At 41.4% G+C, this 26509-nt stretch overlaps 1 protein-coding gene across 3 annotated transcripts in view; it reads right to left on the bottom strand.

Moving 5' to 3' along the window:
* Window positions 1-25159, bottom strand: part of LOC139757870 (CCAAT/enhancer-binding protein gamma-like) — a 67106-nt gene extending 41947 nt beyond the window's left edge. The window contains exon 1 of one of the 3 annotated variants that reach the window (XM_071678786.1): window positions 25015-25159. The gene's annotated coding sequence lies outside the window, so the exon portion shown is untranslated. Of the gene's footprint in view, window positions 1-23416; window positions 23813-24742; window positions 24900-25014 lie in introns of those variants that run through there. The other 2 variants (XM_071678793.1, XM_071678799.1) reach the window with 2 other exon arrangements.
* Between the last annotated feature and the right edge of the window lie 1350 nt (window positions 25160-26509).

Below are 26509 nucleotides of genomic sequence, written 5' to 3'. Positions count from 1 at the left end.
GCGGGTGGGCTGGTTATGCTAGCAGCACACGACAGGTGGGAGACATTATGGTAAGCTACGGCATGTTCTTCTGACAGTACTAACCTCAGTGCTTGCTTGGTCTGAGCCTAAACCAAAACTTTCCAACGTATCAATCACGATGGTTTATGGCCTACAAGGTCGTCCACCAGCTTTCATCCATTTGATCTGTTGCCGTAAGGATGAATCTTGTGGACAGTAGAGATTCAGGCCGCTACCGTCAACCTACTCTCCTCCCTCTACACTCCTGACGTACGGCAACCAGGAAAAGGAACCAAATATAGACCTTAAGTCCCCATGACGCAAGTGTAAAAATGGGGAAATGGTACTCATACATGCCGGCGGAGGGAGTGGAGGCAGCCTTGACGACTATAATTACGCAAACCCTACATGTGTTGTTGTGGTCCTCCATATACCAGCTCACCCTGCCAATGTGACTCATGAACATTTCCTCACTCCAGCATCCCACTTCTTGATTCACTGTGAAGTTTGGTTAAGTCTGCTGGCCGAGTGGCTGGCAGAGGGCGCGGCGGGTGCATTGCGTCGTGGCCTGTGAACAAGCCCCACGCTCTGCTGCGGCTCTTGACACCACTACCGGTTATGTAACGCCCCCACCACCACCACCATAACCTCCACACTCCACTCCCGGACTCACAGCCCTCTTACATAACCTCTCAACCCCCTGCCAAGAAACCTCAAGCCATCCAAACCTGCCTTACGGCACGTTAACCATCCAACCTTGTTCTGCCCTTCCAACCCTTGTCTTCCCACCCACCTGCACACACCACCCATCTCCGCCCTCAACATCAACTGCCCTCCCCGGCATTCATACCAACCACCGACCATCATCCCACAACAAGCCACCAGCATCCTTACCACCCATCCACCGCACTCCACCTGCATCCTTACCACCCATCCACCTTTCAGCATCCTCACCATCCACCAAATACCAAACCAAACACCTGTACCCTCACCATCCACCCAATATCACCCACCCAGCAAGACCACGCCATCCACCTGTATGCGAGCCACCCAACCATCAGCAACATCCACCCACTAGCATAACATCATCCACCTGTAGCCTCACCAACCACCCACCAGCACCAAGCAACCCACCTGTACCGTCACCACGTTACCCACCAGGACCCTCATCACCCACCTGCCCCTTCAAACGACAACCCACCACCCATCTACATCCTCACTACCCACCCACCGGCAACCTAACACACACCAATATCAGCACCCTCACCACCACCCACCTGCTCCACAACTGTGAACGCCGGGGCTAGAGACTAAACTGGTACTGCTCTACACAGACGCCCAATACAGACAGGCATGTGGCTATAGATACATCACTCAACACTACAAATGTATGGTGATACTACGGGAGGAGAACCTACATCTTCATGTCTAATACTACCATATTTCGGTATAACGCTAAATATAAATCTGAACACTGTCTTCAGCTGGAAAGTTGATCTACGTGGAGAAAATAATGTAGTTACGATGACTAGCACATCATCAACATCAAGTTTGATTAAAGACCATTCAGCACGAGCTGTTTGGGAGCCAAGATGCAACACTTCGGTCTGATGACCATAGCCTTTGATACTTGTGGTAGCTGGGGTAACACATTCTACCTCCGTGCCGCTCCAGGTAACAGCCGGCCTAATCCAGCAGCGTTGGTGAGGTACATTCAAAAGAGAATCTTTACGATTCTGTGTTGGAGACAATGTGACACAACGGGCAATGGCATTTGAGAAATGCTCGGGGATCTTATAAGGCCGGCTTTCCTGATGATATGTATTACCAGTGACATCTCCAATCACTTGACATCACATATTTTTCTTTTCCAAGTTATCTAAATGGTTACTCAAAATACAAATGACGAAGGTCTATGATAAAAGATTAACCAAGTGTGACCGTATCCCGAGCATACTGAGAAGCGTAAATGTTAGACACACAAGTCAGTGCGTGGTTAACATTACAGTGTATCAGCACTGACACATAATCTTACCTTGATTGACATTCATGCTGTGCAACGTATGTCTTGAACAGTTACCATGACAAGTGTATCAGCACTGCTACGTAATCTTGAATGTCATACATGTTGTGAGATTAGAAATCCTGATAGACTATTGCCAAAGTATGAAACCAAACCCAACATGTTACAGGGCGATTATACGGACATGAAATGAAAATAAACGAACCGAAATTAATAATTCAGAGTACAAACAAATGAAAATAAACGAACCGAAATTAATCATTCAGAGTACAAACGACAAAGTTGTGCATGGGCGCTAGATAGTTCATGTTGGATGTTTTATCGCTGCACTGAGTGCATGTAATAGTATGTTGACAGACCCCAAGCTTACAATTTGTGAATCATACACTTATTGGAAATACGAGCATGTGTATCTATTTACCGTAAGATTAACCATGTTGGGTAACTCACGTAATATAACATATGTAACAGCGTGTAACATTATATGCTATGGTGAATAGTCTTCACACAGGTATACCGTACCCTATCTATTTTACCTTTCGATGTGAATATCACTATAAAGAGGATCTACCATATCCAAGAGGAAAAGCGGCTCCCGGTCAGTCTTACCAACCCTACCGAGACAACAGTCGCAGTATTGTTCATTTTGACATTCATTGGACCCAACCATAATTATACTTTTTTGATCGCGTGTACACACAGTCGAGGAAGAGGGGCTTCTTTCGTCCTCCCTCCTGTGGCGGGAGAGGGAGCAACAGGTCCAAGTTTAGAGCAATGGTACAAACTAGGAATCTATCTGTCCTTTTATTATGGCTTTGTTAATTGCTGGAAACATAAGGCATGTAAATAGAAATCAACAATGTACTTTACACAGTTACCGCTTCTTTCAACTGTACAATAAACCACTTAAACCTTTCAATAAAATAGGGTATAAAACCGTGAATAGGAAAACTGAGTCAGTCTGATATTACGGTACTTGAGCCATGGAACCAATAGGCTGCCCTTATATTAAATAAAGACATCTATGCAAATATACGACCAGACCATTAAACCTCATCACACCCAAGGCGCGTAACAACGTGCCCAACAGTCATAAAGTCGTTTTCAAGGGGTGAAAAAAAAAAAGAAGCAAGGCGAGAGCATGAACGTTTAACACGAAAGTAACGGCGATTGGAATATCAAAACACACACACACACACATTTTTTTTTTCGCTGTCTAACAATAATAGGCGGTTTGATGAGCTGCAGCCATTACCCCCATGGAGGAAAAATTCATAAATTACAAAACAAGGACTTTAAACAATCTTTCCACGTATATCAACACAAAGGTAATCATGCAATCTCCTCATGACTGATATTCATGAAGGTTGGGATGGAGGTGTTCTGATCGCATCCGTCCCGAGTTCGTAACGTTCCACTAGGCTGTGATGGATCTGGAGATGAGTGCAGCAGTTTCATCCCGACCTAGCTGAGGAAGCGTGTACTGTCTCAAAGAGTTGTCTTGAACATATGAATATGGCATTCAAGATTTAACAGTGGTGATTCTGACCTGATGTTAACGCCCTTAGTAAATGATAACTCTGACAGTCAACTGACCTAAAGCTCAAACAACCAGTGTTGATGGTGAAGGGTCGAGAGGATTGGTGCTAAGCACCTTCTGATAGATGGACCCAATAGGGTTTCCACCTTAAGTAGTAGTAGTAGTAGTAGTAGTAGTAGTAGTAGTAGTAGTAGTGGTAAGAGTTAGACTACTATTTGTATGTTATGAGGAATGAGTCTTAAATTAGTGCTGCCATTCTATTAACCGCGTATAAATGTACCGTCTTTTTGAATGCACACACAGCCTAGCTTTAGCCAGGCTACCATTTATTGACCAGCCCGAGAGGAAGGGCGAACAGCAGGGATTGGCTGTAGGCGTCGAGCAGAATTTAACCAACGAAATGCATATTTACAGAAAAGAGGGCAGGTCATATTTTTCGCATGGTGATCAGCTACTTGCTAAGTTTAGCGGGAATAACATACATACATACATACATACATATATATATATATATATATATATATATATATATATATATATATATATATATATATATATATAAGGTGCTCACGGTTGGGAACACTTACCGCGCAAGCAAAATTTCACGTTTCTATCTATTGTCGTCATGGAACTACAGCGCGAACACACACACGTGCACTCAGGTAGTCAAATTATGTCCCTTAAATAGTCCTCGTGGACCTTTGACAAACACACATACACAAATAAAAAATATATCTACACCCTGGTGCACAACATTGTGCCCCTTGAGTAGTCCTCATGGAGTTAAAGACAAACACACACACACACACACACACACACACACTCAAATAAAAAGAAAGTCATACCATAGGGCACACCCGAGTTCCTTCAATATGCACAAAAGGTTTCATGTCTAAGTTGTGTCAGAGTCACGAACCTTATGGCGTTGACAAAAACTCACAGACGGCATTTTCAGTAATGTAGTCTCCTTTCTCTTTGCTTTGCTTCCATGGTGACTAATCTAATTTTAAAAAGGTATAAAGAGTATATTTCACACAGATTCACGATAGTTGTGAGGTAAATATTGATAAAAAAAAAAAAAAGTATACTGTGAAAGCAGGTGCTAACAATCCCTCTTGTATTATAGTTATCGTACTTAGAGTCCTCACACCTTCGCTTCAATGTTGTCTTATTTTACAATTTTAGATTAATACTGAACACAGTCTTTTACGCACTGGTCCCCTGCAGCATGCTATCAGTTATATCCGCATCGCAAATATTTCATGTACAAGAATCTTTTATGGCATAAGTATTTTCAACATTAATTCCGACAATATTACTACAAGAGTAAGTCTTCATTAACTATTCACTGTGAAAATGGTGACAATTCATTTCACAAGCCCACACATCTCGCACCTAATTCCGATAAGTATGTGAACCTGGTCATTTATATCGCATAAGTTAAAATTTTTGCTTGACAATGGGGGCTAAGGAGCCCGTGAATGCATGTGTGTGTGTGTGTGTGTGTGTGTGTAAAAGGAGATACATTTCATGTGATGTCATATGCTTACAGGCTTGGAGCTGCTGACAGTCTCGTTGCGATCATTAAGTCCCTCACAACTAAATCCTTGAAGGACTACACGACATCCATACCCTAGGGTACAAGCACAGCAAATACAGATCACAAATGTTTCTAGAGAAAAACGTTAAACGACATAAAACAAAAGCGGAGACCCTATGCAAGCCAACAGCTAGGTACACCAAGTAGCCCCACCCCAATGTCCTCTGGTTCCTGGGTACACCATCCCACTCACAAGGCCCTCATATCTCAACCAACTCCACTTCACTGAGTACATCCAAACCAGCCACGGTCAAGTGGAAAGTAATATGAAAACTAAACTTCTGTATCTACCCGCATACCACGATTGCACTACCCATCCTTATCTACAATCATTCTAACACATTCCGTGATCACGCATCTTGCCTCCCATTCCTCTTACTATTCCCCATCGTCAACCGGACCCAAATGCTACCCCCTCACCCCCTCCGCTCCCTGGCCAGTAGCCCAATCTCGACTCCGTGGCGCCACAGACACCCATAATTTGCCATGTACTTCCCGCAATATAACTCTTAAACCGCACTGCCTAAACAAACATATGACGACGCCTTACATCCTTGCTATTTGACCAAAGATAGAATGAGAGCTCCTTACACCAGCTCGACCTTAGCATCACGCCACCAGACAGCAAGCATAAAACAAAAGAGCGACTACATAAAAAGGAAAATATTTCGTCGGCAACGGCAACCTCTGCATGTGACCTGTACAGTTCACCTTATTGATGATGTTTTCTCTTGGAACACAAATATAAATGCATTATATATATATATATATATATATATATATATATATATATATATACATATATATATATATATTTATTTTGCTTTGTCGCTGTCTCCCGCGTTAGCGAGGTAGCGCAAGGAAACAGACGAAAGAATGGCCCAACCCACCCACATACACATGTATATACATACACGTCCACACACGCACATATACATACCTATACCTCTCAACGTATATATATATATATATATATATATATATATATATATATATATATATATATATATACATACAGACATAAACATATATACACATGTACATAATTCATAGTCTGCCCTTATTCATTCCCGTCGCCATCCCACCACACATGAAATAACAACCCCTTCCCCCCCGCATGTGCGCGAGGTAGCGCTAGGAAAAGACAGCAAAGCCCACATTCGTTCACACTCAGTCACTAGCTGTCATGTATAATGCACCGAAACCACAGCTCCCTTTCCATATCCAGGCCCCACAAAACTTTCCATGGTTTACCCCAAACGCTCCACATGCCCTGGTTCAATCCAACGACAGCACGTTCACCCTGGTATGCCACATGGTTCAAATTCATTCTAATCCTTGCACGCCTCACCCTCCTGAATGTTCAGGCCCCGATCGCTCAAAATCTTTTTCACTCCATCCTTCCACCTCCAATTTGGTCTCCCACTTCTCGTTCCCTCCACCTCTGACACATATATCCTCTATGTCAATCTTTCCTCTCATTCCCTCCATGTGACCAAACCAATTCAATAAACCCTCTTCTGCCCTCTCAACCACACTCTTTTTAATACCACATATCTCTCTTACCCTTTCATTTCTTACCCGATCAAACCACCTCTCACACATATTGTCCTCAAACATTTCATTTCCAATACATTCACCTTCCTCCGCACAACCCTATCTATAGCCCATGCCTTGCAACCATACAACATTGTTGGAACCACTATTCCTTCAAACATACCCATTTTTGCTCTCCGAGGTAAAGTTCTCGCCTTCCACACATTCTTCAACGCTCCCAGAAACTTCGCCCCCTCCCCTACCCTGTAACTCACTTCCGCTTCCATGGTTCCATCCGCTGCTAAATCCACTCCCAGATATCTAAAACACTTCACTTCCTCCAGTTTTTCTCCATTCAAACTTACCCTCAAATTTACTTGTCCCTCAACCCTACTGAACTTAATAATCTTGCTCTTATTCACATTTACTCTCAGCTTTCTTCTTTCACACACTTTACCAAACCCAGTCACCATCTTCTGCAGTTTCTCACCCGAATCAGCCACCAGCAATGTATCATCAGCGAACAACTGACTCACTTCCCAAGCCCTTTCATCCACAACAGACTGAATACTTGCCCCTCTCTCCAAAACTCTTGCATTCACCTCCCTAACAACCGCATCCATAAACAAATCAAACAACCATGGAGACATCACGCACCCCTGCCGCAAACCGATATTCACTGGGAACCAATCACCTTCCTCTCTTCCTACTCGTACACATGCCTTACGTCCTCGATAAAACCTTTTCACTGCTTCTAGCAACTTACCTCCCACAACATATAGTCTTAATACCTTCCACAAAGCATCTCTATCAACCCTATAGTGTGCCTTCTCTAGGTCCATCAATGCTACATACAAATCCATCTGTTTTTCTAAGTATTTCTCACATACATTCTTCAAAGCAAACACCTGATCCACACATCCTCTACCACTTCTGAAACCACACTCCTCTTCCCCAATCTGATGCTCTGTACATGCCTTTACCTTCTCAATCAATACCCCCATATAATTTCCCGAGGTTATTAAGTTCACTAGGGTTGAGGGACAAGTTAACTGGGAGGTAAGTCTGAATAGAGATAAAGTGGAGAAAGTGAAGTGTTTTAGATATCTGGGAGTAGATTTAGCATTGGATGGAACCATGGAAGCGGAAATGAGTCACAGGGTGTTGGGGAGGGGGCGAAGGTTCTGGGAGACTTGAAGAATGTGTGGAAGGCGAGCGTTATCTCGGAGAGCAAATATGGGTATGTATGAAGGAATAGTGTTCCAACAATGTTATATTGTTGCGAGGCATGGGCTACAGACAGGGTTGTGCGGGGGAGGGCGGATGTGTTGGAAATGAAATGTTTGAGGACAATATGTGGTGTGAGGTGGTTTGATCGAGTAAGTAATGAAAGTGTAACAGATATACGTGGTAATAAAAAGTGTGTGGTTGAGAGCTGAAGAGGGTGTATTGAAATGGGTTTGGTCATATGGAGAGAATGAGAGGTAAGACTGACAAAGAGAATATATGTGTCAGAGGTGGAGGGAAAGAGAAGTGCGAGACCAAGGATGGAAGGATGGTGAAAAAGATTTTGAGCGACCGGGGCCTGAACATACAGGAGGGTGAAAGGCGTGCGAGGAATATAGTGAATTGGAATGTGGTATAAAGGGGACGACGTGCTGTCGGTGGATTGAACCAGGGCATGTGAAGCGTTTGGGGTAAACCATGGAAAGTTTTGTGGGGCCTGGATGTGGAAAGGGAGCAGTGGTTTTGGTGCATTACACATGACAGCTAGAGAATGTGTGAACAAATGTGGCCTTTGATGTCTTTTCCGAGCGCGACCTCGCGCGCATGGGGGGAGGGAGGTTCCATTTCATATGTGGTGGGGTGGCGACGAAAATGGATGAAGGCAGCAAGTATGAACATGTAGTACATGTGTATATATGTCTGAGTATGTATATGTTGAACTGTATAAGTATGTACATGTGCGTGTGTGGGCGTTTATGTATATACATGTGTATATGGGAGGTTTGGCCCATTCTTTCATCTGCTCCCTTGTGCTACCTCGCTAATGCGGGAGGCAGCGACTATATATATATATATATATATATATATGTTTGAAGGAATAGTGGTTCCAACAATGTTGTATGGTTGCGAGGCGTGGACTATGGATAGAGTTGTGCGCAGGAGGATGGATGTGCTGGAAATGAGATGTTTGAGGACAATGTGTGGTGTGAGGTGGTTTGATCGAGTATGTAACGTAAGGGTAAGAGAGATGTGTGGAAATAAAAAGAGCGTGGTTGAGAGAGCAGAAGAGGGTGTTTTGAAATGGTTTGGTCACATGGAGAGAATGAGTGAGGAAAGATTGACCAAGAGGATATATGTGTCGGAGGTGGAGGGAACGAGGAGAAGAGGGAGACCAAATTGGAGGTGGAAAGATGGAGTGAAAAAGATTTTGTGTGATCGGGGCCTGAACATGCAGGAGGGTGAAAGGAGGGCAAAGAATAGAGTGAATTGGAGCGATGTGGTATACCGGGGTTGACGTGCTGTCAGTGGATTGAATCAAGGCATGTGTATGGGGGTGGGTTGGGCCATTTCTTTCGTCTGTTTCCTTGCGCTACCTCGCAAACGCGGGAGACAGCGACAAAGAAAAAAAAAAAAAAAAAAAAAAAAAAATATATATATATATATATATATATATATATATATATATATATATATATATATATAGATAGATAGATAGATAGACATAGTTATAGACACAGACATTTATAACCAATATGGAAAGTAACCGCAGGGGTTGTAAACTAGCGCCTAAGCTGACAGGGTGTGGGGTGATAAAAGGGGGTGTCCAGCTTTGCCAGAACCTGCCAAGGTAAACAAACGCTTGTCGAGTCACTGCACTTATGCTGTGGCAGTTGCTATGCTGCTCCTCCATTCCATCCAGGCTTTCATGCCAAGTACCTGACGTCAAGGGATGTGCTGAAATTACCAACTTCCAACTAAGTATAACCATCAGATTTCGATTTTTTTCTCGCAAGCGGCATTACGTGGAAAATGTTATCCTAATGTGGATAGTATTCTTAGCTTAAAATAATACCTCTGACTCTACAGGACCAAATATGTAGTCAAACAGTTTAAACATTCAAATGATAATCAGCAACCCAATATATCAGAGTATATGGTGAGACGTTAACAACTGAGCCGACTGCCAGATTCCATCAAAGCAAATATGAGGGTTCATTTCATCATGTATACAGCCATAAATGAATGGCTGCGCGCGTTTGGACACCCCCCCCCCCACACACAAACATAAATTAATATTCTCCAAATATTACAAATTCTGGCAAAGATACACTATATCACAATCATTGATGGAAGAGGCAAGTATCGAGTCTACTGTCGTACGAACTGATATAATGGCTTTATTCCGGTTAGTGATCAAGCTATAATCCGTTGTCTAAAACTGAGACCTACAAAGTACATATTATATGCATTATATATACCTCCACGGTAAGTCTAGTCTAAAGCAGCCGAGACACGCGATAGCTGTTGGCAGCCGCTGGCAACAACCCAATATTACGTAACACGAGTATTGGGGGGGGGGGACACCTATTACTTCACTATCGACGTTATATGTCTACATAACTTGATACATGTCGGTAAAACAACGTTGTAATAATGATATAATAGTTTAATCATAGAAGTAACACAAGCATTACAACGAATACCTTGTTACCTGGTACATGTGACACGACGCTTTCACACAGCGGCAACGTTGCTCACCCCCCTCCCCCTCTCATCCACCTGCAAAACCCAATACTACGCCAGTCAAACCGACTTAGTTGGTGATTTCATTCCTTTGCAGTAACTGGCATGCACTAAATCCCAAAGAGAACATTCCAAGAAAAACCTATCAGATCTTACATAAACTCTCCAGAACAAATCAATACTGTAGTATCTACCATACATGGACTCATACCACACCCATCGCCCCACCGCCTGAGTGGCCCAGCGCCCATAGAAACAATGATGTTGCCCATCCATTCCAGGCCATTTTAATCATCATGATCCGTATTTATCGTTAAGTTTACTAACTACATAAATAATAATTAATAAAACCGAGTAACGAGCTACGTGTGCAAAGAATTTTTGCCATATTTCATTATATAATTGGTATTCAAGACAGTACACTCTACGATGTTAACCCTTTCGCAGGTCCTCATTATCTAATAATCAGGATGGTTGATAAGTAACCATGATAAGGTTAATAATAATCACAGTCAAGTAACTAATTACTTCGGCCGGCCTTGAACCTTAACTTGGATCATCCTGGAGCCAGGTAAAAGGCTATCATCACTACACCCTTAGCAATATTCCCCCTGACTTGAACCTTCTCGTTCAGGACAAAGGTCATCTTCAATACATCCTCCACACCAATGGCCTTTGATCTGCCCCTTACAAGGACTCTGAGAAGACACTTATGGGTCAGATAATTTTCATCCTCGAGGCATATAGACATTGCCCTGAATCTTACCGTTCAGATCAAGGGCCATCATCACTACACTACTATCTTCCCAAAACCCTTGATATCGTTGGCCAATGACCTGAACCTTAAAATGAATGTCAAAGGTCATCTCCACCACATCAGCACTAAAACCTAGCCTTCAAATTACTTCTTTCTGCCCTAAGCAAGAGAGAAAATAATACAAAAAAAAACTCACAATGGCGGGAGACGGATACAGCAAGATACAAATCCCAAACTCGACAAATATATAATACAACACCGGGAAACTTGTCATTACCATGTGACCTTCGTATAATGATTGGAACTAACAACGTCACTTTAAACAATAACTAAGACACGGCATCAAAAAATCATAACTTGATATCTTCATTTGCGAAGCCGGCTGGAGATAGGTTGGGCAACTCACCGTATTATGGATGAGATCCTTTTTTCTCATAATTATATATATATATATATATATATATATATATATATATATATATATATATATATATATATATATATATATATTTCTTCTTTTTTGGAATTAACAATTACAAGCTCTGTCTGTCCTACTGTTCTTCCGTAAGCATGCCTGAAGCAGGAATGAGGGAAACGTGCGTGGTACAGATGTAGGAGTGTGAAAGGAAGACACGTGTCTTATGGGAGAAAAAACATGAACGATAATGCTATGGGTGAAGAATACATGCGCTTATCGATAAAGGCGTTGAACAGGGCCAAACATGAAGGAAGGGTAGGTGACAAACGCACAAATTTGCGGTGTTAGTAAGGAACACTTTCATGAAACTGATGAGGCTGAGGGACATGCACAAAATGCAAGTGCGAAGAACACATAGATACAGGTGTCATGCGTCAAGGTTTAGGTGATATAAATACACAGGGAAGACGAACACATGAATACAGGTGTCACAAGTCAATCTTTAGGTGATACATAATAGTGTCATACATCAATCTTCAGGTGATACATAATACAGGTGTCGTGGGTCAAGATTCAGTTGTAAGAGAGGGATGTTTCATAATACAAGTGACATTATGATGTGGGAGAGGACCACATATGATACAATTGTTGGTGCAGTTGTATTATACACGGACGATACAGGTGCATATGACATAAGGGAAGTACAAGTGAGGGATAATGCATGATACAGGTTTAGGAGGAACAAGCAGTTCTCGCGTACGTATAGGACATTTGTACGGAGAGGTGTGGGCCGTCATCCCCGTGAATAAAGATAAGGAATGGGAGTAGTATGATGAAACAGCAATACAACTGTAATTTTATTTCAACAACGCAGTTTCAGCGGGCTAAAAAAAAATGTATTGCAAACTCGACAAACGAACAATTACAATTCACTTTACGCTTTTAACTAAATACCGCTTTAAAAAGTCGAAATTACTGCAAACCTCATGGCCTTACATTTATGTTTTAAGTTGGTAAGTCTTATCTTGAATCCTCTGCAGCAAGTGGTACGCGCTAGCCTTACCTCATGGCACAATATCGTCTAAAGTACTCATATCATGCGACAAGCGGTACACACTGGCAAATGAAAAAATCCAATCCACTGAAAATGGCAGGTAATATGGAAAAAAAAAGGGAAGAAAAGACATTATGCCAAGCTTATCGCAAATAACTAAAAAAAAAAAAAAAAAAAAAAGTCAAGAGGAACGTGAGCACATTATATGATGGCATGTCAAAAGTGCTTTCAAGCCGACAAGAGAAATGTTCCAAGACAACAAAGATACAAGAGTCTTGCTCGATCCAAGTGAAATATGCACCAGTAGCTGGGTGTCCACATGAAGATTAACAGGTGTGTTAAGAATAAGGTCCAACAGATCGCAACGAGTGTCCCAATAAAGTGAGACGAAGGAAGTCATCTATCCGCCCACACTGAAAGAAAAGATGAAGTTGAGCTAAATACCAAATTCTTATTTTCAGAGTACCAAAATAACACAGACCAGTCCTTTGAAAGCCAGAAGTATTCACAACTGAAGACAAAGCAGGAAACTGGGCAAGCCAAGTATCAGGGAAGACGTACGTACATATTTCTTCGGCAAATTACGTGTATCTCTGGAACAAGCTGAACAAATGAATTACATCTACGCTAACCAGGAAATTAGTTTGTGACATAAATATAAAGGTTTAGTAGGGGACACGAATAAGGGCGCCACTCTGCTAATGTTGTAACCTATATACAATTGCTAAGATCGCTGAACGTGTGTTTGTCCTGATTCATATGTAAAACAAAAAAAGAAAAAATCCACAAAGTACCGCTACCTCATAACGTTAAGTAAACATCAAACGTAAAGGTCAGTATGTCAATTAGCACAATCAAAAAAGTGAGGAAAAAAAATAAAGGAAAACCAACATGAAAATCACTGAAACGTTAGAATTATATAAACAAATATACTTCTGGGAACATTTCAGGCAATGTCCTACTAACAAACCACCACGCTACCCAGAAGCTTTCCTACCCTCTTCGCAGGGTTTATTCTCGTCACTAGATAAACAAGTAAAACGTAACCAGTATTTCACATCTTTAATGCAATGATTGGAGGGAAGGAGAGGCGGATAGGAGAAAAGACTTTGAAATGGAAGAGAAGACAAGTGAGTAGTGGCATCCTCCAGGCCGCTACTAACACCACTGGCTTTCACCCCCCACAACCTCCTGCTTCAGTCCTCTGTTTGACCTTGAATAACTTGTTCCGCAAAGACCTCGTCGCCAATTTTCACATCCGCGACTTCACATCAACAACCAATTGCCTGGCCGAGGACCACTACCGCCGTATTGGTTTGTTATGACAAGCTCTTGGTTTCAATGGAAGAAACACTGTCCGTTGTAATCTCTTGACAAGCATAACGAAGCTATGTATGGGATATACTTCATTTCCGTTTCTCCATGACGGGTATGGCAACTAAGAGTGAGGCTTACGTTTGGAAGCAACAGGCCTTGTGTTACTAAATTCATCCGAGTAATAATGCACTGGGAAGCCAACCATTTCACTACGTCCAAATACAGTCTGTCTAACCCAAACACATTTACAAGACGAAACAAGTTGATCAATTCTAGAAACACGTCCGATTCCCGATAAAATGTTTTAATAAAAACATAAAAATTCGTCCCAGGTAACAAAATGGCAACGACTGACAACTGTTCGTGGTGCCGGTCGAGGGCGTCAAACCGTGTACACAATGACCCCTGGCAACCGTCTCCCGTCCAGGCTCCCTTCAACGCATCACATTGAATGCACAACACTGCTCAATACCGTACACATAATAGACTGGCATAACTTTCGCCTTTACACAATACCTTACGCATAAAAGATAACTACCTGCAAATACTTCGTTTAGTAATCACAATCCTACTAGAAATAATAGATATAAGAACTACATACATCAAAAACATAAGAAACCTTAAGAGTTTAGAATTCAGTGATGGATCGAATGGAAATCCACGAAAAGAATGCTTAACATACAACGGCGCTTTAGCGCAATCACTCTAAACAGCTTACTTCTAACTCAATATATTCGAAAAAAACATGTCTCCGTGTATCCCAAGCTAACATATAAACCTTAAACCAAATGCTGTGGACTAAATATATGATTCAGGAATAACTGCGCACGATGAACTTAAGACAACACACATTTCCAAAGAACGGTAGAAAACAACAGTTCTAGTCATTCGTCCCCATACAAACTGCACTTAAGCACTAACTGTGCTTCGTAATATGGCGCACATATGACTAGCTCAAATTTTTCAAGTTACTAAAGCAGTAATAAAAACGCTGCACAAACTAACTAAACTGTGATGATACATAGCTGGCATAAAGTAGTACACATCTACGCTTCCCACCCAACAGCCAGGATCGAACCTGGGACCCCTGCGTAGGAGACGGTAGCCTAACTGTCGTGCTCCCCCTGCTACCCCGGAGTTCCGAGTTCGATCCTGGCTGTTGGGTTGTATGCTATATATATATATATATATATATATATATATATATATATATATATATATATTTTTTTTTTTTTTTTTTTTTTTGCTTTGTCGCTGTCTCCCGCGTTTGCGAGGTAGCGCAAGGAAACAGACGAAAGAAATGGCCCAACCCACCCCCATACACATGTATATACATACGTCCACACACGCAAATATACATACCTACACAGCTTTCCATGGTTTACCCCACACGCTTCACATGCCCTGATTCAATCCACTGACAGCACGTCAACCCCAGTATACCACATCGATCCAATTCACTCTATTCCTTGCCCTCCTTTCACCCTCCTGCATGTTCAGACCCCGATCACTCGAAATCTTTTTCACTCCATCTTTCCACCTCCAATTTGGTCTCCCACTTCTCCTCGTTCCCTCCACTTCCGACACATATATCCTCTTGGTCAATCTTTCCTCACTCATTCTCTCCATGTGCCCAAACCATTTCAAAACACCCTCTTCTGCTCTCTCAACCACGCTCTTTTTATTTCCACACATCTCTCTTACCCTTACGTTACTTACTCGATCAAACCACCTCACACCACACATTGCCCTCAAACATCTCATTTCCAGCACATCCATCCTCCTGTGCACAACTCTATCCATAGCCCACGCCTTGCAACCATACAACATTGTTGGAACCACTATTCCTTCAAACATACCCATTTTTGCTTTCCGAGATAATGTTCTCGACTTCCACACATTCTTCAAGGCTCCCAGGATTTTCGCCCCCTCCTCCACCCTATGATCCACTTCCGCTTCCATGGTTCCATCCGCTGCCAGATCAACTCCCAGATATCTAAAACGCTTTACTTCCTCCAGTTTTTCTCCATTCAAACTTACCTCCCAATTGACTTGACCCTCAACCCTACTGTACCTAATTACCTTGCTCTTATTCACACTTACTCTTAACTTTCTTCTTTCACACACTTTACCAAACTCAGTCCCCAGCTTCTGCAGTTTCTCACATGAATCAGCCACCAGCGCTGTATCATCAGTGAACAACGACTGACTCACTTCCCAAGCTCTCTCATCCCCAACAGACTTCAAACTTGCCCCTCTTTCCAAAACTCTTGCATTCACCTCCCTAACAACCCCATCCATAAACAAATTAAACAACCATGGAGACATCACACACCCCTGCCACAAACCTACATTCACTGAGAACCAATCACTTTCCTCTCTTCCTACACGTACACATGCCTTACATCCTCGATAAAAACTTTTCACTGCTTCTAACAACTTGCCTCCCACACCATATATTCTTAATACCTTCCACAGGGCATCTCTATCAACTCTATCATATGCCTTCTCCAGATCCATAAATGCTACATACAAATCCATTTGCTTTTCTAAGTATTTCTCACATACATTCTTCAAAGCAAACACCTGATCCACACATCCTCTATCACTTCTGAAACCACACTGCTCTTCCCCAATCTGATGCTCTGTACATGCCTTCACCCTCTCAATCAATACCCTCCCATATAATTTACCAGGAATACTCAACAAACTTATACCTCTGTAATTTGAGCACTCACTCTTATCCCCTATGCCTTTGTACAATGGCACTATGCACGCATTTCGCCAATCCTCAGGCACCTCACCATGAGTCATACATACATTAAATAACCTTACCAACCAGTCAATAATACAGTCACCCCCTTTTTTAATAAATTCCACTGCAATACCATCCAAACCTGCTGCCTTGCCGGCTTTCATCTTCCGCAAAGCTTTTACTACCTCTTCTCTGTTTACCAAATCATTTTCCCGAACCCTCGCACTTTGCACACCAACTCGACCAAAACACCCTATATCTGCCACTCTATCATCAAACACATTCAACAAACCTTCAAAATACTCACTCCATCTCCTTCTCACATCACCACTACTTGTTATCACCTCCCCATTTGCGCCCTTCACTGAAGTTCCCATTTGCTCCCTTGTCTTACGCACTTTATTTACCTCCTTCCAGAACATCTTTTTATTCTCCCTAAAATTTAATGATACTCTCTCACCCCAACTCTCATTTGCCCTCTTTTTCACTTCTTGCACCTTTCTCTTGACCTCCTGTCTCTTTCTTTTATACATCTCCCACTCAATTGCATTTTTTCCCTGCAAAAATCGTCCAAATGCCTCTCTCTTCTCTTTCACTAATAATCTTACTTCTTCATCCCACCACTCACTACCCTTTCTAATCAACCCACCTCCCACTCTTCGTATGCCACAAGCATCTTTTGTGCAATCCATCACTGATTCCCTAAATACATCCCATTCCTCCCCCCACTCCCCTTACTTCCACTGTTCTCACCTATATATATATATATATATATATATATATATATATATATATATATATATATATATATATATATATATATTCAGTATCGCCGGGGATAGGGGAGAAGGAATACTTCCCACGTACTCTCCCAGCGTGTCATAGAAGGCGACTAAAAGGGGAGGGAGCGGGGGGCTGGAAATCCTCCTTTCTCGTTTTTTAATTTTCCAAAAGAAGAACAAAGAAGGGGGCCAAGTGAGGATATTTCCTCAAAGGCTCAGGTCTCAGTCCTCTTCTTAACGTTACCTCGCTAACGCGGAAAATGGTATATATATATATATATATATATATATATATATATATATATATATATATATATATATATATATATATATATATATTGTATTTTAGATTTTCAGCATCAGTTGCAATTACGAAGTCTTATTTAAAGTATCAATGTAACACGAACGACACTGCCGCTTTATCCGTCTGCTCCGATGCTAGGTATTACCCGTCATAACTTTTCCAACGATCCTAACCGGAGAAAGCCTGCAATATCGCATGCGCAATCAGAGACTGGTCACGTACAGCGTACCCGACACTCACGAAAAGCTCATCTTATCACCGCGTGAAATTAAAACACAGTAATTTCAAAGTTCACGTGGGAACGCGAATGCTTTTAAAATTTCTGAAAAACTACGTGATGATGAATAACAGAAATTCAACTATGATTCAGATCTTATCATTTCAAATGTTTATCTTTCGTTAGGTCGGCAGTGGGTAGCAAGCTGCTACCACTTTCAGGAGGGTTATTATCGGCTGCACAACGAGCGAGAACGCAATAGGAGTCATATAACACTCCTTTGGCCCAAGTTGCTAAAGGGTTTTCTTTCTGCTTAACTAAAACTTAACCTACACGACTCGTTCCGTACCTCTATCTAGCTTCCAGCGCTGAGAGCTAACCCAGTCTTTAGGCAAAATCTCGTAAGTACTCGTAAACCTCTCTCTCTCTCTCTCTCTCTCTCTCTCTCTCTCTCTCTCTCTTATATATATATATATATATATATATATATATATATATATATATATATATATATATATATTGTACTTAGTCGCTGTCTCCCGCGTTAGCATGGTAGCGCAAGGAAACAGACGAGATAGTAGTCCAACCCACCCACCTACACATGCATATACATAAACGCCCACACAAGCGCATATACATACCTATACATTTCAACGTATACATACATATACAGAGACATATTTATACATTCACATTCCTATGAGTCCACGGGGAAAATGAAACCCGATAAGTTCCCAAGTGCACTTTCGTGTAATAATCACATCATCAGGGGAGCCACAAGAGAGAAATATAAGTCAGTTGATATACATCGAAAAGTCGAAGCTAGGACGGAATTTGGTAAACATGCGATTGCCTACCAAATGGGATAAGAATATCTTGCTCACGCGCAAATTGTGATCCTTTCCATACATACGCATGTACATATTCATACTTGCTGCCTTCATCCATCCCGTTTACACCCCGCCATACAAGAAACAGCAGGCCCCATCCCCCTGAGCGCGCGCACAAGGTAGCACTAGGAAAAGACAACAAATTCGTTCACACTGTCTCTAGCTGTCACGAGTAATGCACCGAAACCACAGCTCCCTTTCCACATCCAGGCCATACAAACTTTCCAGGGTTTACCCCCATACGCTTCACATGCCCTGATTTAAACCACTGACAGCACGTCCACCCCGGTATACCACATCTTTCCAATTCACTCTATTCCTTCCACGCCTTTCACACTCCTGTATGTTCAGGCCCCGATCGCTCAAAATCTTTTTCAATCCATCCTTCCACCTCCAATTTGGTCTCCCACTTTTCGTTCCCTCCACCTCTGACACATATATCCCCTTTGTCAATCTTTCCTCCCTCATTCTCTCCATGTGACTAAACCATTTCAATACACTCTCTTCAGCTCTCTCAACCACACTCTTTTTATTACCACATATCTCTCTTACTCTTTCATTACTTACTTGATCAAACAACCTCACACCACATAGTCAAACATTTCATTTCCAAAATATCCACCCTCCTTCGAACAACCCTATCTATAGCACATTCCTCGCAACCATACAACATTGTAGGAACCACTATTCCTTCAAATATACCCATTTTTGCTCTCCAAGATAATGTTCTCGCCTTCAACGCATTCTTCAACGCTCCCAGAACCTTCGCCCCCTCCCCAACACCCTGTGACTCATTTCCGCTTTCATGGTTCCATCCACTGCTAAATCCACTTCCAGATATCTAAAACACTTCACTTCCTCCCGATTTTCTCCATTCAAACTTACCTCGCACTTGACTTGTCCAACCCTACTGAACCCTGCTCTTATTCACATTTACTCTTAGCTCTCTTCTTTCACACACTTTACCAAACTCAGTCACCAACTTCTGCAGTTTCTCACATGAATCAGCAACCAGCGAGGTATCATCAGCGAACAACAACTGACTCACTTCCCAAACCCTCTCATCCACAATAGACTGCATACTTGCCCCTCTCTCTAAAACTCTTGCATTCACCTCCCTACCATCCCCATCCATAAACAAATTAAACAACCATGAAACATCACGTACCCCTACCGCAAACCGACATTCACTGGGAACAAATCACTTTCCTCTCTTCCTACCCGTACACATGCCTTACATCCTTGATAAAAAAAATATTTCACTACGTCTAGCAACTTACCTCCCACACCATATACTCTTAATACCTTCCACAAAGCATCTCTATCAACTCTTATCATATGCCTTCTCCAGATCCATAAATGCTATATATCTTTTCTTTCTTTCAAACTATTCGCCATTTCCCGCATTAGCGAGGTAGCGTTAAGAACAGAGGACTGGGCCTTTGAGGGAATACCCTCACCTGGCCCAATTCTCTGTTCCTTCTTTTGGAAAATTAAAAAAAAACCGAGAGGGGAGGATTTCCAGCCCCCCGCTCCCTCCCCTTTTAGTCGCCTTCTACGACACGCAGGGAATACGTGGGAAGTACTCTTAATCCCCTATCCCCAGGGATAGAAATGCTATATATATATATATATATATATATATATATATATATATATATATATATATATTGGAAAGGATCACAATTTTGCGCGTGATCAAGTATATTCCTACGAGTCCACGGGGAAAATGAAACACGATAAACACAACGTGTTTATCGAGTTTTATTTTCCCCGTGGACTCATTGGAATATATATATATATATATATATATATATATATATATATATATATATATATATATATGTGTGTGTGTGTGTGTGTGTGTGTGTGTGTGTGTGTGTGTAAACAAATCACATAGGTTCCCTGTGATTCTTATACGTCGGTCACTACACAAAGAAACGAAACTATGATCGAGTGTATCAATGAATTCCGTACGATGGGGATGACATATATTTCTTTTGTAAAGTGCTAAGATTATGCGGTATGAGAGGAGAGATACTATGTAGCGAGGAATTTTTATCAGGAGAGTAATGTATGTGTGCGGTAGAATATGAGTGGTTCCAAGTGAACGGTGGTTCTGCGTCAAGGAGGTGGTATCACCATGGCTGTTTAAACTGATTGGCAAGGTGGGGAGGAAGGTGAATGCGAGGTTCTTGAAAGAGGCCGAGAAGAGTCGACTGCTGTTTGCAAACCACGAACCTCACGTCAGACTCGAAAAAGAAACTTTTAGAAGCTGATGTCCAAGTTTGGGAGTGTGTGTGAAAGCAGAAAGTTGAGTTAATATGCATGAAAGTAAGGTTATGAGGAGCAGCGAGAAAGGAGTCTGAAAGGTATGTGGAGTGGTCAAGGCAGCATATGGCAGAGAGAGAACTGAAGTGAATCTTGCAGTGAAGGAGGGAGCAAAGGTTTTGGGTGCATTGAAAAATGTATGAACGGAAAGTTCATTGTCAGGAGAAAGGTGGGCTTGTTTGAAGGTATAGCAGTCCGGACAATGTTGTATGAATGAAAGGCTTGGGCCCTTACTGCAAAATAATGGACGAGGGTGGATGTGTTGGACATCAAATGTTTGATGCCTATGTGTGTGTTTGTGTGTGTGTGTGGGGGGGGGGGGTGTTAAATATGTAAGGCGTGAAAGAGCTAGACCGGTGTGTGGTGGTTAGCGCCTGAAAGCAGAACAGGGTGTGCTGAATTAGCTTGAGCATATGGAGAGGATGAGTGAAAAAAAAAAAAGACATGATCTTCCTGGCAGAAGTGGAGCGAGTAATAGGGAGAGGAAGACCAAGAGGAATATATGTAAGAGCGAAAAGGGATTTGAGGGGCACGGGGTGGGAAACCACGGAACTGGTCTGTAAGGCTTGGCTGTGGACGGTGAGCTATGGTTTCGGTACGTTATAGAGTGGATGCCAGCAATTTGTAATGGCGCCGTTGTTTCGTCTTCTTAGTACCTCTCTAAAGCGAGTGATGGACAATAATGTAGATAGACACAGATATACTAATTGAAGTACTACCGTTTCCATAATCTTTTAGAGTTTGACAAAGAGACCATGGTAAACAAAGATACCAAGAGAGTACTTATAACAACTGGTTTAGTATACGATAAATTAGCAAAGTCAAACGTTCTCTTCCACTGCCTTACTAGAGCTTGTGTCTGAATACCGTAAGTTGCCCAGAACATAATGGTGACACAACTGCAGCTGGCCTGATCTCATGCACAAATTCGTTGAGCTAAGTGTCCAAATCCCAAGCCTCCCAACGGCTCAACATGGCATGAGAACGGGAAGGTTGGACTGAGTCATACCTCACACTATCTCCATAATATATCAAAAAAAAAAAAAATAGAAATAAAGGTGCATAAGGTTTCCCACTTTCTCTAAAATCTATTATTACTTTCCTTTTCTTTTTCCTTTCATTATCTTCTCTATATTTCAATTAAGACCTGGCCTTGATGTGGACTTTAGTCCGTGTCTGGAGCCTCTAACGAAAAATTAAGTACTATTTCCCCAATAAACATTAGAATGTTCACATCCATAACAAATTTCACATATCTCCATGGTAACATATCTTGCAATATCAATAAATCCAAAAATCATAAATTCCAAGTTCATTTCAACAACAAAAAAAGTGACCAAAACGACCAGCGCCCAACATGAGTGTGAAGAGATGCTCAGACCATGACGCAAGTTATTTAAGACCTCTCTCTACATAAAGCTAATTCTTACTGAAAAATGTAATACAACAAAAACTTCTGCAGATTAAATGCATAAGAATATATTATGAAACTTAACATTAACGTTAGACTGAGCAACTAGCAACCTCAGTATCTTTGGGATTCACATTTTCATATGCCTATGAAAATCACAGAAACTATCAATCACAGCAACAAACTACTACGAAAATGACATGTTCTGCTGCCTGGAAGCTGGAACACATTACAGAATTCATAAACATTTCTGCTAGATCGAATTTTCTGTATCAATCTAATCAATACAATGTACATAGAAAGCTAAAGGTTCAATGTACTTCTGACTTTCTCTTACTCTGATCACCTCATCCACGCACGTGAACCAGCAACTTTCGTCCACATATATTTAGCTGACTAAACATATCCCATGTTCACACAATCTCACTGCTAGACAGAACCTTCGTCCACACATACTAAATTGACCAAAGAGAACCTTATTCAACAAATACTTGGTTAGACAGGCTTTGTCCATACACATAGACACCTGAGTAGACAACCCCAGTTCACGCACACTAACTTCGATAGGTAGATCCTTCGTCCACACACACACACAGCGAAGCAGAACAATTAGAGCCTTTGTTCACACTCACTGTGCTAAACAGCCTTCGTCATATATTCAACTGACCACACAGACTTCGCCCCCCCCCACACACACATTAAGAAAAGGCTGCATTCGTTCATACACTCACATGGCTTGGCTTGACAGTGTCCATGCGTATATACTGGCTTGGCAGGGCAGAACCTTCGTCCACAAACTTCGTCGCACACAATGGCGCACACAAGTACAGTTGGCTAAGCGGAACCTTCGTCTTCACACATTCACCTCAATAAGCACCATTCTTCGTTCACACATTAACTTAGCTTCATAGTTTTCTTCGTTCACACATTAATTTAGCTTGATAGTTTTCTTCGGTCACACACCTTCATATTGCGAAGCAACCGACGTTCGTTCGATCCCACAGCCTCATCATTTATCCACACCTTCACTGGGCTAAAGTTACAATCATATAAGCAGATCGTAATCACTTATCTATGCAGCATTCTTATCGTCAGCAGGCAATCACCCGCAGAGAGAAAAACCTTTGTCTGTACTCACCTGAACCACACAGTGAACTAATTCCTACGTGACACACACACTCAATGATGCAACACTTGGACAATTACGCAACCCAGGACACAAAGGCATCACATGTGCACGTAAGCATAACCCTGAACACGAATGAGATAAAACCCCAAATTCAACAACCGAAGTCAGTAAAGCTACATATTCATGCACTTAATAATACGTCAGCTTTAGATGTTGAACATTCCAAAAAAAAAAATAACGTACCAGTTTCATACAATGCGGTATTCCCTTTGGCACAGACACACCCACAAATTAAAAAAAAAAAATCGGATTATGGAGCAATAATCCACTCGACAACACCTGGCCCCGAACATCTGACTAACTGCAAACACACACACACACACACATAAACACCCAAGAAAACTAACACATCCTCCCCTACAGTGAACAGATGTACACTAGCATAAACGAAAACTGATACGTTGAAACTCAAATCCTACCACCACTATGAAGCAAGTCTGAAAAAATTGCGTCATGATCCCAAATGTTTCAGATCCTTCATCACTATCAATATGCTATGATTATCTGAAGTCGGCCTTCGATATGTCAAAACTTCAGCAACTTATTTGAGGGGATGAAAAAAAATATCTTGTTTAAAAGTTGAGACAGCTTAGTATTTATTGCATACGTGTCAAACCCCCCAAAATTAACCAGTAATATTCATACAACTCGTGTCACTCATCGAAATTAGTTTGGAAACATGTTACGTACCAAATTATGGGTAAACCCAGTTGTATGCTTCAAATCTCTCCATTTACACTGAGGTAACACACTCATTGTATAATGACTTAAAGTATCCATGTGTCCGAGGGTTAAGTCCTAATCTTTCCCAGCTTTACAGGCAACTTTTAATATTTTATCACTATACTCACAATACAATTTTTCTTACCTTTAAACAACAGTTTCTCTTAACGGCGTTTTGCAAGAGTCACCAGAATATATGAATAGGTTGAGCTTCTCGCGTCTGATGCTTGCCATGACCTCAGATCAAATGAGGTTTTCTATCATGACGAAATCTACGATTCCTGTATTGCATCATGTCTCAACAGCCAAAGCTGCGCGCCACACTGCTTGGCGGTGACAGAGCTGTCAAACTCTACTTTACACAAAGAAAATCCCTCTTATTACGAAATGTAGGACCATGACAGCTGTTGTACTTACGTTTCCTTACTTCATCTGCGTCGCTACCAGGATACCACACAAGAAAAATTAAACAAATATGTGAACAATACGAAAATCCGTAGAGCGGTGTGACCTGCGTCTCACTCTCTCGTAGCCATAGTTAGAAATGACTCAGAAGAGCCAACCTGACAACACCCAATAACAACAACGAATGCGCTCAGCATTCAAGTATTTTGTTCGTAGAAATAAGCTACTGATAGACACCATTGAAGCAAATGATGCATGAAATAAATAATGTGATCACTATACATATCTACTTAAATGTAAAAATCAATAAACGGTGTGCGGCCAGTTCCCCACGGGAAGGTTGGCAGACCTGCACAAGCATGATGAAACCGCTAGGTGCTGAACACCACACACGTTTGCGAGTTTCCAGCCTATTTTACTGTAAACATATAAAAGTGAAACTTGTGATCGTTATTATCATAATATTTCGACTCTTTGCTTCTTAAGTGATTAATCGGAAAAAGAAATATGATTAAGAAAAATGGTGATATGGCCTCTCGTGTGAGTCTGGCATTGAATGCTGCGCCAAGTTTGAAGCTTGTATTTGTGTTTCTGTATTGAACATCGAGAATGCTCCTTCAGCTCTCCCTGGTTTCAGTGATTCCTGAATATGGTAAAGATATACGTCCACTATGTTGATAATCATAGAACATAGAATATGAAATGTCCGCAGGCTTTTGCAAGTTTCACTTCTCACTATATCCGATTATCATTCACATATATATAAAAAAATGAAAATAGTAATAATATTGATGATAGTGATGATAATGATAATAATGATAATACATTCCATAACATTTCTTTGCCACTAACTTATTTCTTCAGTGATAAGCTAAGGAAATGTCAACCAAATCTAAAAAAGATATAAGAATACATGTGATATTGGTCAGCATGACATTCGCGAACAAATACCCGATCTTAAACTTCCAAATTTTTATTATCTTAATCATATGGTCTCTGAAAATCTTTGAAAACAAAAAGCTCTAGAAGGAAAATATGTGCCAATGCGTAGTAGAGTCTGTTTTAAAACGATGCCATGGTGATGGAATTGTTAAATAAAAAGTGCCGGTTGTCTGAGAAAGTAGCTCAAAAGAAACTCAAAGAGACCAATAACCGACAAGATAAAGTAAGTTATATCAATATACGTAAGCAAGCAAAGAAACCCTAAAGAGTTTTACCATTTTATTAGAGGCATGAGAATCATTACCCAGTCAACAGGTACATTTATTATGGATGTCATTGCCTTAGTTCACTTGAAAGAATCCATGGCAAAACTCAAATGAATTTTTTGCATCTGCATTAATGATGGAACACAACCCCTATCCCAAATCGTTTCACTGCTCAGAAGGGAGAATGTGCAACAACTATCAGAAATAAATTGAAATAAAACAGCAGGACTTAATAAGCTTCATCCAATAACAATGAAAGAGGTAAAATACGAGATCGATAAGCCGTTGACTGACCTCTT

Source organism: Panulirus ornatus, chromosome 2 (assembly GCF_036320965.1).
Source record: "Panulirus ornatus isolate Po-2019 chromosome 2, ASM3632096v1, whole genome shotgun sequence".
NCBI classification, from domain to species: Eukaryota; Metazoa; Arthropoda; class Malacostraca; order Decapoda; family Palinuridae; genus Panulirus; species Panulirus ornatus.
The sequence above is the reverse complement of the archived record's forward strand: the minus strand, read 5'-3'. Positions and strand labels throughout refer to the sequence as shown.